We start from the raw sequence: 15,015 nt of genomic DNA, 5'->3' as shown, positions 1-15,015 counted from the left end.
TCGCCATAGCTCTGAGATTGGAAGAATTCCGACAACAAGTCGTGGTGTGAGAAAGAGACCTAAAGGGGGAATTCCCTAGCCTTCAGATTTATTCAAAGAACAGTTTCCTACATGGAAAGGATAGTATTAAAATATCCGTCACAACTATGGGTTATGAGACTGATAAGCGCATTAGTCAACATTCGAGGACGAATATTCCAAAGGGGGGAATGATGTTACACCCATGGTTTCGTACGTAGGAGTACGTCTTAAGTCAATTGATGTAAGAACAAAAATGAGATTATCTTTGGAAGTATATAAAGTAAGTTATCTTCTTACCTCGGGTGTTACATATATTGAAGATCATGAACAACAAGTACAAAGAGGGTTGAGGAATTGAAGAAAATAATGTTTCGTCGAAAGTCGACAAGTTGGGAATGTGATAACATGTACTTTTGGGGTGAGACTAAGGTGCTTAACTTGATAAGAAGGTTATGTTATTAGTTATGTTAGTTGTATGATAATCGTGTGTTATGTTTGAAGTCAAGTGAGTTGTGGAACAAAAGTCGATGAAAGTCATCATAAGTTACATTCATAAGTTTTACTAAAATTTTGGGTCGAATGTAACTGCAATTTTCTCCCAATATACATAGAGTTATGGGGTGTTCCATCCATAAAAGTGAAGTCTATGAGTCTACTTTCTAATGCATTAAACCGTTTGTTGATGTGACATTGGAATTGAGAGATATTAATATTTTCGTGAGACTGCGCAGACTAGTAAGTGACAAGTAGGTACATCACCTACTTGCCAAAAGGAGAGGCCTCAATTAAAAGCTCCAAGGTCGGCCAAAGTGCCCTTTTAAGAGATGATTTCCTTCAGATATTACACTCATAATGGAGCAAAAAAATCAGATGTACACCCCAACAAAATTCTCGCAAAAATTCAACACAAAAACCCAAATTTTCTCTTCTTTTCAAATTCTAGTTGGAGAAAAACCTAAGGGTTGAAGAATCAAGATGTGAGCTGAGATATTCACCAAATATGGTAAGTATACTTCTATTTTTCATCCATTTTTTCTGCTCTAAAAGTAGAAAAATTCATTCAATAATCGTAAGAACTAACAGGACGGTGATCGGAAGCCGTGGGTTCGAGTTGTTCAACTTGTAGTGGATTATTTTGTGAGCTGTTTCATGTTGTTGTTGGGTTATCTCTTTTGCTACTGGTTTTGTGGAGTTTTGGAGGAGAAAGGGTATGGAAAAATACCACATAATGGCAGGGTGGTTGGTGGTCGTTCGTCGGTATATTTTTTTGGTTGTTTGACACTACTTTGGTTATCGTTTTATGTACTAAATGATTAGGGTGTGTGGGCTGTTTTGTGGTATATTGTGATGGTGATAAGGTTGGAACATAATGCATACATGTTGTTGTTGTTGTGTTCTTGTTCTTGTCGGTATATGGTGTTGGAGGAGGGCCTTGTTACAGGGGAGATGCTGCCCAAATGTACGTAAACGAGCTACTAGTTTAAGCTGCGGACTTAGCCTTTACTCAGCACTGTGAATCTCCTTATGTTGTGGTAGATTGAGTTGAGTTGTTTGAAGAATTGCTTGGAAGGTATTAAGGACTCAACGGAGTTAAGGTATGTTAAGGCTAAACCTTTCTTTCATTTTGGCATGATCCAGTAACTACATGTGTTTGATAACGAGACATAAAGAGAAGTTTATATCCCTGAATTTATGTACATTTTTTTAGTCTCATAAGCTACAGCATTCTCCCTTATCGGGACTTCATATTCAGTTTAGTTTTGTCTTCTGTCAGCCAAGAGAGCAGAGAGTCTATATATATACAGTATTACAATATTTTCACCACCATCGAGCTATAATCGATGGGCAGGCCCCTATTGGGCAATCTCTGATCAGATGGTGAGTTATATACCGAGCCTACTGTGGCCGAGCGCCTATGAGCGAGCCCAGAATGGCTGAGATACAGAGCCTAGTATGGCTGAGCGCCTATGAGTGAGCCTACTACGGCAGAGCAGTTACAGATACCGAACCTTATAAGGCCGAACAACTATTTTACTTACTATATTGAGAGAGTTGAGTCAGTATCAGTAGGTAAGCATATCTTCATATTATCTTTGACTCCCAGTTACTTTCAATTATTATATTATCAGTTCAGTTTCAGCTTTCAGTTATTCTGTTGCCTTACATACTCGGTACATTATTTCGCACTAACGTCCCTTTTGCCGGGGGTGCTGCATTTTATGCCTGCGGGTCCTCATTGACAGTTGGACAAACCCTCTCAGCAGACAGAGTCAAACATCAACTTGGTTGGTAAGCTCCACTTCCTCGGAGTTACCAGGTCTAGACCTTGGAGTCCATTTTATATATACAGGTTTGATAGGTAAGTCGAGGCTCTGTCCCGATCATGGTATAGTTCAGTTATCTCTAGAGGCTTGTAGATGAGTCCTGTATATTATTTATATTAGTAGATGTTCATGGCGGCTTCATCGGCCTGCACAGTTATACATATCAGCTTTTGGGTATGTTTACCCCATAGATAAGAGAGATTATTTTTCAGATGATTCAGAATATGGCCTCATCGGCCTAAGTTGAGGTTTACCCCTCTAGAGTTCTTAGTTACAGAGTGGTACGCTCGGGCCGAGTACGGCACCGGGTGCTGGCCACGCCTCTTCAAGTTTGGGGCGTGACAAACTTGGAGCTTTTGGGTATGTTTACCCCTCAGATGAGAGAGACATTATTTTCAGATGATTCAGAATATGGCCTCATTGGCCTAATTTGAGGGTTACCCCTCCAGAGTTCACAGTTACAGAATGGTACGCTCGAGCCGAGTATGGCACCGGGTGCCGGCCACGCCTCTTCAGGTTTAGGGCGTGACAATAGCTTAACACGTGTAGCTCAAATTTTACTGTGTGGCAGTGACCGCTGGGTTTTCAGTTCAATCTAGGAAGTGACATCCTCAGCCTCTAATGCCATCTCCACAACATCTACTCTCTATCTCCTCTTGTTCTTAAGTTTGCAATTGTAAATAAACAATTTTTATTATATTTGTATACTATGTAGTTATTGTTTCTTACACTGCATTTAGTGTTGAAAATAGGGGCATCTGCAGCTATATCTATTCTTGGAATTAATGATTGACCAGACATTGGCACCAGTTAAGAGATTAATAAGTTAAATGAGGTTACTTAATGATTATGAGCTTGCAGGTAAATAAAAGTAGAATAATATAGATGTCACCGTAGCATAAAGAGCTTAAAGAAGTCAGTATTTGTTACAGCTACAGATTTTTATGACTTTTGATTTGATGTTTTTTTAAATCTTCTGTGCATCTCACTACAGAGTAGATTGTAGTTCTCCTCGGAATTTTAATGAATTTCTTTTTGAGGTTATCGTTTTTCTTTTACATTTGTTTGATGTGAGAATGTTTTTTAATATTCAAATATTAGAAAAAGAATTAATTTGTAAATTCAACGAGGTTTTTCATGGTCGCGCAAAGCGCAAACAAATTTACTAGTCTCCTTTTAAATACTAGACCTATGTTATAGTCTAGTTCATGTTTTAAGGATATTGTTAAAAATATTTACTCATAATAGAAGTGGATCTAAAAATGTATGTATATAAATTGATTGATTGATTACTTTTATCGACAAAAAAGATTTCTAGATGATTGTTTCTAAAAAGTTATCACGAAGAGATCAAACATAGCGCAGTTCATTCAGCATGATTAATAAGAGAAATACATTGATGATAGAACTATGAAAATTTAAGAACTCGAAGATTAACAACCAAAACCAGCAGCTCAACTGCATAACATGAGAAAGTAAGAAAAGGAATTCATAGCATGTTGGGCCAAGCTTTTCAAAATTCAAAAGCATTTTTTTAAAGAGATTTTTACCTTCCTATACAATATTTGAAATTTGTTTACCGAAATTGTCCTATTTTGTATATTACTCACCCTAAACAAAGATTACTTACAAATTATATACAATCCATTATTAGTGCCTTGAATTAGGGGATTTAGTTACATCCTTTTACTTTTTTCTTTCCTATCCTCTTTCCTCACTGCTGCATCTCTCGTCAATTTTTCTTTCTTTCTTCATCTTTCTCTCTCAATAAGGTTAGCCTAAAAGTTGTCTTCTGCCAATCAACCTATTGAAGTAACCTCCAGGTCGTAGGAATTAAAGATTCGAACACTAATCAATCATAAAGCTTTGAATTTGAATTTGATTTTCAAAATCAATATTTATTTGAATTGGGTGTTGTTGCAAATAATTGAGAATATTGTTTGGAGTTTATATCTCAATTTTGAGGGTATTTTGGTGAAGATTAGACTTGATTTTGGCTGAATTTCAGATTGAAACTCGACGAATAAGAAGTAGAAGAAGAAGAAGAAGAAGACGACATGACATACAATATACTTATGAAATTGTAGTAAAGTTGTACTAAAATTGTAGGTAAATTGTATTGTGTTGTTGTTATATATATATTTTTATTTGAATGTTGTATGAAAGTTAAAAAAAAAATTGTATAATATATGAAACGTTGTATAAAATTTATATTTAAGTTATCAATACTATCTTTTTACATAAAGTTGTTGATATGTATCAAAATTGTATTAAGAGAGTAAGTTTTGATTGGAATTTTAGAGAGGACAGCACACACCGCACACAAAATATATACAAATTAGATACAAAATATACAAAAGACATAACGTATAAAAATTATATTTAAGTTGTATGATATTGTAGTTGTATTTAACTGGGTAGAAATAATGTATGAAAGTTGTAGATAAGTTGTAAATAAGCGTATATTGTATAGTTAGTTGTAATTCAATATTACAAAATCAAATTCAATGTGACTAATTCAATATTACATTCCAAATCGCAATTGACTATAATTTCATTGAGGGTAAAATTTGATTATGTAATTTGACCAAATAACTTGTGATTATAATTGTCAAAAATGTCGATAAGTTCAAAATGTCTTTGTGCCAATTCTCAGTACTTGTACTGAGTATTGCCATTAGTCTAAGTAATAAGGAGCCCTTTTTTCAAGTTGGTTACGTGATAGACCTGCAGGCTTTCGATGCTTATGATGTAGTTTTGATTTCCTCCTACGAAAAGTAATGCATGTTTAAGGAAATCAATTGTGTTAAGATGGTAGCATACTCAGATAAATATTATGCATTGAAAGACATTTGCTAAAGAAGAATTTCGTGATGCTTAATTGTGTGAATATTAGAGTTAAATGCCAAGAGGTGTCGTTATGTCAAATATCACCAGTTTCTCAAATTATACGTTGACAACTAGATTTTATCATCATACAACTATTTTTTAACTTTCATACAACTTTCAAATAAATAAAATATATTTAACTACAACAGAATATATTTTATCTATAATTTTACTACAACTTTATTATAATTTCGTAAGTATATTGTATGTCATGTCGTCTTCTTCTTCTTCTTCTTCTTCTTCTTCTTCTTCTTCTTCTTCTTCGAGTTTCAATCTGAAATTCAGCCAAAATCAAGTCTAATCTTCACCAAACACCCTCAAAATTGAGATATAAACTCCAAACAATATTCCCAATTGTTTGCAACAACACCCAATCCAAACAAATAATGGTTTTTTAAAACCCAAATTCGATTAAAGCTTCAAAGCTTTTTAATGGCTGTCAATGGTGGAGAGTCAAACACCTTTAAAATTTATTGATTGACAATTTTAATTTGAACACCAATTGGGCAACATGAAAGGAAATTGCTAACTTAAAACGATTGAAATCCATTGATGAATTCAATCAAAACTATATACAACAAGAAAACATAAAAAAAAGAGAATATCAAATGAAGAAAAATTGGGAAAAAAACAGAGAAGGAGAGTAGAGAGACGAAGAGAGAGAGAGAGAGAGAGAGAGAGAGAGAGAGAGAGAGAGAGAGAGAGAGAGAGAGTCGGAGAGAGAGAGAGCGAGGGGGCAAGTATAAATTGATAAGGAAGTAATTGATATTCCTTATTCAATTCCTAATATAAAGGGATACTCATTTTAAACTTATTTGTACATAATTGGTAAATTGTATATGACCATGTAATTAAATTGAAACTTGAGTAGGGAGGGCAATAAAGTTTCAAATACTGTATAGGAAGGTAAAAATACCTTTTTTTTAAGAAGTGTTTTTTTTCAAAGTTAAACTATTTGGCCAAACTTTTAGAAAAAAAGGAAAATGCATAAGTACCCCCTGACCTATACCCGGATTCCCAACTACACACTTTTTTTTGCGAGAATCCTATTACCCCCCTAAACTTATTTTAAAGGGAATTATTTGCACCCTTAACGCTGACAACCAAACTCTTGGCAAGTGGTGAGCTACACGCGCCCCCACATGGATTTTTAGTACTTTTTTTATTCTTTCTTCTTTTTCTTATCCTTTTTTCTTATTTCTTATTATTCTCATTTTTTTTGGTTATTTCATTCTCTTTCTTTTTGCTTTGGTCACCGGCGGCATAAAATGGTAGTCGTCAGAATTTCACAAACACCATTTTTTTCGGCGATTTTTTTTTTCCGGCGACAGATTTTTATTCCGATCTAAGTGTGTTTTGTTATATATATATATAGATAAATTTTTGTTGAAAGTATAATATATGAGTGGGAGGAAGAGCAAAAGAAATAAAAACGAATATAAGCTGAGAAAACTTTTTTCAGTTAAAATTTCAATACATTATTTTTTTCCGGCGTGAGAATATTTTCCGATGATGAATTTTTTTCCTCAAATCTGAGTGTATTTTGCTTTGCTTATGAATAGATCATTTTGAGAATTTAATTTGTGTGTGAAACGAAAAAATGGAAGAAAAACGGTTAGACAAAGTCGCCGGTGAATGAATATCCGCCGTAATTAGAGAAGAAACGAAAAAAAAAAAAGTAAAAGAAAAAGACAAAGGAAAAGGAAAAGAAAAAAAAAGTAAGAAAAAATGGTAAAAAAGAATAAAAAATAATCTGAAAATCATTTTTTCTTGCTTCTCACTCTCCTTTGGGAGAGTGAAATACACACACTCTGCCACGTCAGCGTTAAGGTGCAAATAATTCCATTTAAATAAGTTTAGGGGGGTAATAGGATTCCCGCAAAGAAAAAGTGCAGTTGGGAATCCGAGTATAGGTCAGGGGGTACTTATGCATTTGCCCTAGAAAAAAAAGTATTTTTGAGGAGCATAAGCAGTTTTGGAGAAGCAGAAAAAAGTAGTTTCTCCCCAAAAGCGCATTTTAAAAAGCACTAGTAAGAAAAATACACTTAGAAACACTTTTTAAAAGTTTCGCCAAACACTAATTGCTGCTCAGAAATGCTTTTCAAATTAATTAGCCAAACACAAACTGTTTTCGATCAAAAGTTGAGAAAAGCACTTTTGAGAAAAAACACTTCTCAAAATAAGCTGATTTTTGAAGCTTGGCTTGTATGGCTATCCTGGTACTCAGCTAATGAACAAAGGCAGAACATCGTGGGTTTGAGTCCATGATATTACCACAACTGTTTTTATTTATTGAGATCAAATCTATTATTTCTACTTATTTAATAGATTTTTAGCATAAAGCCATAAATTATTAACTACATCCTCCCCTGTTCATGAAGGTCCTGTAGGAGCTCTTAGGAACTCAAGAGTGCCAAGTCCAAATTTTAAAATTATGAGTCCTAAATTGAAAGAGTTGGTTCTGAAAAATATTTATATAAGGTTTGAGTCAATGCACTAGTTCTGCCGAACATGCAGTACTTGGATCTGCAACTAGTAATAAAAAAGATAGAGCAAGGAAGAAATTGATTTGTAGTCTAACCAAGAACAATTCTGTGTTTGGTCAACAACAAATATTAAACAAAATTGAAACATGAAGAAGAATTGAGATTGATTTTATGTAATGGTTTTCACTTAAATCTTCTGTATGGGTCAGAATCCGACCTCACGATAATTAACGAAGTTAATCCCGTCTTAAGCTAATTCATGATTGATTAGTGGTACAACCACTCAGAATTAACGGTATCCAACCCTTATCTGATTCGATCAACAAGGCTACGGCCCGTCCGTCATCATGAAGGCGAAACCCCAACGTGGTCACGACCACTTATTGCCAGCTCACGAAGCTCACAGCTTTAAATACCAAGAGAGGGAACCTCTTCAGGGGGGCTTCTTCTTCACTATTCATGAGAGAGAGAGAACGATATAACGAGACACATATTATGGGAAAGTGGAACATCATTGTAAGGCTCTGGACCTCTTCATGGAGAGGCAGACCAAATCAACACTATCAATAAAGGCTTTTAATGTTTCTCCTCCTAACTCTGAGTATTTATTTTCGTTTCCTTCCTTTGGTCCAATGGATTATTACGTTTTGCTATGATTTTCCCGTGATTTATTTATATTGTTTACACTCATAAGGTATATGATAACTTTTGAACCAAACAATTTGGCGCCGTCTGTGGGGATTTCCTAGCAAAATCGCGTAGTTCTTCCCTGGACCAAAAGGAAAGAAACACCAAACTCGAAGGGGAACTCAAAGATCTCAAATCGAGATCCAAGTCCTCTCTCTCTCTCTCTCCGATCTCAGATAGTGCAAACAAAAAGAAGAAGCACCCCCCTCCTCCTAAAGGAAGATCTCTGTAAGGAATCTCCCGCATCCCTGATACGAGCTCCGGCCAGAAACCGATACGGAGATATCTCGAGCCGAGAGTCGCCTCAAGACAGCCTATATACCCTGGTTGGGAAGACAACGGATAAGCCGCTCAAGGTCTCGAATCCAAACCGAGCTTCAGCACTCAATATCCACAATATGGGACTCAGGCTATGCGCCTTCGCCATTAAATCAAGGCTATGCGCCCTCGCCATCAAAATTGACAAAGTTCAACAACAGTTGAACTGGGATTCAGGCTATGCGCCTTTGCCAGTAAGTTCAACTACGGTTGAACCAAGATTCAGGCTAAGTGCCTTCGCCAGTAAGTTCAACTACGGTTGAACCAAGATTCAGGCTACGCGCCTTCGCCAGTAAGTTCAACTACGGTTGAACCAAGATTCAGGCTAAGTGCCTTCGCCAGTAAGTTCAACTACGGCTGAACCAAGATTTAGGCTAAGTGCCTTCGCCAATAAGTTCAACTACGGTTGAACCAAGGTTCAGGCTATGCGCCTTCGCCAAGAAGTTCAACTATGGTTGACCCAAGACACAGGCTATGCGCCTTCGTCATTAAATCAAGGCTATGCGCCTTCGCCATTAAACCAAGGCTATGCGCCTTCGCCAGTAAGTTCAACTACGGTTGAACCAAGATTCAGGCTAAGTGCCTTCGCCAGTAAGTTCAACTACGGTTGAACCAAGACTCAGGCTATGCGCCTTCGCCATCAAGATGACAAAGTTCAACAACAGTTGAACTAGGACTCAGGCTATGTGCCTTCATCATCAAGATAGACAAAGTTCAACAACAGTTGAACTGGGACTCAGGCCACGCGCCTTCGCCATCAACATCGACAAAGTTCAACAATAGTTGAACTGGGACTCAGGCTATGCGCCTTCGCCAGTAAGTTCAACTACGGCTGAACCAAGATTCAGGCTAAGTGCCTTCGCCAATAAGTTCAACTACGGTTGAACCAAGGTTCAGGCTATGCGCCTTCGCCAAGAAGTTCAACTACGGTTGACCCAAGACTCAGGCTGTGCGCCTTCGTCATTAAATCAAGGCTACGCGCCTTCGCCATCAAAATCGACAAAGTTCAACAACAGTTGAACTGGAACTCAGGCTATGCGCCTTCGCCAAAAAGTTCAACTACGGTTGAACCAAGACAGGCTATGTGCCTTCACCAGAAAGTTCAACAACGGTTGAACCGGGACTCAGGCCATGAGCCTTCGCCGTCAAAATCGACTAAGTTCAACAACAGTTGAACCGGGATTCAGGCTATGCGCCTTCGCCATTATATCAAGGCTATGCGCCTTCACCAAAAAGTTCAACTACGGTTGAACCGGGACTCAGGCTATGCGCCTTCACCAAAAAAGTTCGACTACGGTTGAACCGAGACAGGCTACGCGCCTTCACCAGAAAGTTCAAGTACGGTTGAATCGGGACTCATACCATGAGCCTTCGCCGTCAAAATCGACTAAGTTCAACAACAGTTGAACCGGGATTCAGGCTATGCGCCTTCGCCATTAGACAGGCTATGCGCCTTCACCAAAAAGTTCAACTACGGTTGAACCAAGACAGGCTATGCGCCTTCACCAGAAAGTTCAACTACGGTTGAACCGGGACTCAGGCCATGAGCCTTCGCCGTCAAAATCGACTAAGTTCAACAACAGTTGAACCGGGATTCAGGCTATGCGCCTTCGCCATTATATCAAGGTTGTGCGCCTTCGCCAAGAGTTCAACTACGGTTGAACCAAGACAGGCTATGCGCCTTCACCAGAAAGTTCAACTACGGTTGAACCGGGACTCAGGCCATGAGCCTTCGCCGTCAAAATCGACTAAGTTCAACAACAGTTGAACTGGAATCAAGGCTATGCGCCTTCGCCAAAAAGTTCAACTACGGTTGAACCAAGACAGGCTATGCGCCTTCACCAGAAAGTTCAACTACGGTTGAACCGGGACTCAGGCCATGAGCCTTCGCCGTCAAAATCGACTAAGTTCAACAACAGTTGAACCGGAACACAGGCTATGCGCCTTCGCCATTATATCAAGGCTATGCGCCTTCGCCAGAAGTTCAACTACGGTTGAACCAAGACAGGCTATGCGCCTTCACCAGAAAGTTCAACTACGGTTGAACCGGGACTCAGGGCATGAGCCTTCGCCGTCAAAATCGACTAAGTTCAACAACAGTTGAACCGGAACTCAGGCTATGCGCCTTCGCAATTAAATCAAGGCTATGCGCCTTCGCCATCAAAATCGACTAAGTTCAACAACAATTGAACTGGGACTTAGGCCATGAGCCTTCGTCATCAAAACCGACTAANTTAAATCAAGGCTATGCGCCTTCGCCAGTAAGTTCAACGACGGTTGAACCAAGATTCAGGTTAAGCGCATTCGTCATTAAATCAAGGCTATGCGCCTTCGCCATTAAATCAAGGCTATGCGCCTTCGCCAAAAAGTTCAACTACGGTTGAACCAAGACAGGCTATGCGCCTTCACCAAAAAGTTCAACTACGGTTGAACCAAGACAGGCTATGCACCTTCACCAACAAGTTCAACTACGGTCGAACCGGGACTCAGGCTATGCGCCTTCACCAAAAAAGTTCAACTAAAGTTGAACCGGGATTCAGGCTACCCGCCTTCGCCAATAAGTTCAACTACGGTTGAACCAAGACAGGCTATGCGCCTTCACCAAAAAAGTTCAACTACGGTTGAACCGGGACTCAGGCTACCCGCCTTCGCCAATAAGTTCAACCACGGCTGAACCAAGACTCAGGCTATGTGCCTTCGCCATTAAATCCAACGAGCTCGACCTCGCTCGAACTACAAGGATGGACGCCTTCATCCTCAACTTTAGCAAGTTCAACCACAGTTGAACCAAGATTCAGGCCAAACGCCGTCATCTGTGAAAGCAAAATCACGACCTCCAATGAATCGAAGCGCAGGATAGGCACCCTCGCCATTCAAGTAAGTACTCCCAACTCAAACTAAGATTGGGGACACGTAAAGTCCGGCCCCGGTCAAACTACAAGGCTGCGTTTCTGTCATAACGGCCGACAGTTCGACCGCGCCCGAACTGGGACTAAGGCTAAGTGCCGCTATCGCCAAACTACAAGGCCGCATTTCTGTCATCACGGCCAACAGTTCGATCGCGCCCGAACTAGGACTAAGGCTAAGTGCCGCTATCGCCAAGCAACGGCTCCGACTCGCTCACCCCGAGTCGAAGAAGAGTCGTCAACAATTAAAAACTAACATGCCTACCAGAGTCGAACTCGAAGGCAAATCACCCCTTCGAGCGCATGCAAAGAAAAATCTAAGGGGGAAAAAGAGGAGATACAAAACAGACACAAGGCAAATAACGGAAAGGAGATCTCATTTATCTACAAAGTTAATTGCGGGTCTTCCCCGCTTACACCCGGCCAAGGCCGATCAATACAAGGAGAGAGAAAATAATAAACAAGAAAAAATGCATATATTTTTACTCGGCGCTGTCCGCTCCACCATCTGCACCAGCGTCAGCCTCTGGCGTCGCCGCGNGCCATTAAACCAAGGCTATGCGCCTTCGCCAGTAAGTTCAACTACGGTTGAACCAAGATTAAGGCTAAGTGCCTTCGCCAGTAAGTTCAACTACGGTTGAACCAAGACTCAGGCTATGCGCCTTCGCCATCAAAGTTGACAAAGTTCAACAACAGTTGAACTGGGACTCAGGCTAAGCGCCTTCGTCATTAAATCAAGGCTATGCGCCTTCGCCAAGAAGTTCAACTACGGTTGAACCAAGACTCAGGCTATGCGCCTTCGCCATTGAATCAAGACTACGCGCCTTCGCCACTAAGTTCAACAACAGTTGAAATAGGACTCAAGCTATGCGCCTTCGCCATCAAAATGGACTAAGTTCAAAAACAGTTGAACTGGGACTCAGGCTACGCGCCTTCGCCATGAAATCCAACGAGTTCGACCTCGCTCGAACCATAAGGCTAGACGCCTCCGTCCTCAAATCTAACTAGTTCAACCACAGCTGAACCGGGACTCGAACCAAGCGCCTTCATCGTTGAACGTAGCAAAATCTAACCTCCAACGAATCGAGGCGCAGGTTAGGCACCCTCGCCCTTCAAGTAATCACTCCCAACTCAAACTAAGATTGGGGGCACGTAAAGTCCGGCCCCGGTCAAACTACAAGGCCGCATTTTTTATCATCACAGTCGGTAGTTCGACCACGCCCGAACTGGGACTAAGACTAAAGGCTAAGTGCCGCTATCGCCAAGCAACGGCTCCGACTCGCTCACCCCGAGTCGAAGAAGAAAAGTCGTCAACAATCAAAAACTAACATGCCTACCAGAGTCAAACTCAAAGGTAAATCACCCCTTCGAACGCATGCAAAGAAAAACCTAAAGGGGAAAAAGGGGAGATACAAAATAAACACAAGGCAAATAACGGAAAGGAGATCTCATTTATCTACAAAGTTAATTGCGGGTCTTCCCTACTTACACCCGGCCAAGGCCGATCAATACAAGAAAAGAGAAGAAAAACAAGAAAAAATGCAACATCTTTTTACTCGGCGCCATCCGCGCCACCATCTGCACCAGCGTCAGCCTCTGGTGTCGTCGCGTCAAAACCACAGTCGGTACGGGCCTCACGAGCCTTTTGACGCGCTCCCTCGAAAGCAGCTTCGGTCACAATGCCGGCCTCCCACAAATTCTTATATACATCACGTTGGGCCTCGGCAAAGACCCAAAGTTCGCGAGCCTGGCTGGAAGAAGCGGCTTGATCCCGTAGGCGCTGATTCTCTTCTTCTAAGGCTGTGATCCGGTCCGCCATGACTTGGGCGTCTTGCTCAAAGACACCGATCCGCTCCTCGAGAGCACTTGCTCTGCCAAGTGCTTGCTGCATCTGAAGCTCCCGCCTCGCCAGTTCCTCGACCAAGGTCCGACTACGGGGACCATTCCTCAAGCGCACGCACATCTCTCGGCACCGATCTCGATAGCGGCGGTATTTCTCCAGAGCTCGCAAAAATATCCCCGAGCGGGCGTTGGCTCGACGGATGCTCTCCACCTCCAACAAATAAGACTGCAAAGCAAAGACAACGATTAAGATAAAGATCAAACTAAGACGAAGAAGAAGCGAACCGACATTATATTACATACCCTCAAGCCCATCACAGCCACTTCATTCATCAGTCCGACATCCGTAACGCCCCTCAACGACGCATTCTCGGCCTCCGAGCATAGCAGCTTAAACTATGGGACCAAGCTACTCCCTTGGAGCAATAAGTTCAGCTCCGTGGGAACCTCGACGAAGCGAGACCGCCCCTCTGCGCGCACCGCTGAATTGGTGAAGCCTTCCTGGAACATACGGACGTCGTCGGGGTCCAAGTTGGATTCAGACTCGTACTCATCTTCTACAATATCCCTTCCTCCTTCAGCCACCAGCGAGGTGGAACCACCCGCCATAGCCGCCAAAGGAGTGCTTAACTCACCAGCATTAGCAGCCACTGAGGAACTACCTCCCGTCTCAGCGACTGGAACCACCAACTGAGTCACCGAGGCGACGGTGTCATCATGGCCTAAGCCAGCCGGGGCAACCCCCATTGTCTGTCCACCCTCAAGAGCAGGCGCCACGACCGCACCCCTCTCCGCATCCGTCGGAGGAGAGTCCAAATTAATTACCACAGGAGGAGCCGGCGTGAACACAACCCTACGCCTTATCAATGGCCTCTCCTCCTCCCCATCTGATGGCGATTCTGTCCTAGGGCGCACAACCCCCGATGGCCCCTCGTCCCGAAGTGCGGCCCGTGCTGGAGAAGGAACCGTTGAAGATTCAACTGATGCCGCCTTCGGTATTGAGCGCGACACCGGCGCCGCAGTATGTCGAGCGATTGCACCCGGCCGACGGAAGGCCAACTGAGGGGCCCTGACGCGGCGTGCCCTCCCTGATCACAGAAAAATAAGGTTGATGAATAGAGTTGAAACAAAGCGGAACAGAAGAAGAAATCAATTTTTTACCTGCCACAGGCCTACGGCCATGCCTCTCCCAGAAAGACACCCATGTGCGTATCCCCACCGTATGGGGGAGTATGGCCTCAACCCACTTACGAATCCCAGCCAACGGAGCCGGCGGTAACTTTTCGGCTACAAAATTGATACGAGTTAACGTTTATGAGCACAAGATGTAAGGAGGGGCAAAAAAGGGAATTCGACGATTATGGAACTTACGTGCATGATTCCAAGCCTCTGGGAACCCAGTAGAGCACGCCACTAAATGTTCAGTCCTGATATAGAAGAAGTGCTCGAAAGGGCGAGGGTCGACCTCATCATCCAGTTTCACAGTCAGGCACCTCGTCCCGCGAGGGCACGCTCGAATCATGGTACCACGAACTCTCTGGG

At 41.7% G+C, this 15,015-nt stretch overlaps 1 pseudogene; it reads right to left on the bottom strand.

The window, feature by feature from the left end:
• LOC109217708 overlaps positions 1 to 14,220 on the bottom strand; it is a 38,106-nt pseudogene extending 23,886 nt beyond the window's left edge.
• Between the last annotated feature and the right edge of the window lie 795 nt (positions 14,221 to 15,015).

Source organism: Nicotiana attenuata, unplaced genomic scaffold (genome assembly GCF_001879085.1).
Source record: "Nicotiana attenuata strain UT unplaced genomic scaffold, NIATTr2, whole genome shotgun sequence".
Lineage (NCBI taxonomy): Eukaryota > Viridiplantae > Streptophyta > Magnoliopsida > Solanales > Solanaceae > Nicotiana > Nicotiana attenuata.
The sequence above is the reverse complement of the archived record's forward strand: the minus strand, read 5'-3'. Positions and strand labels throughout refer to the sequence as shown.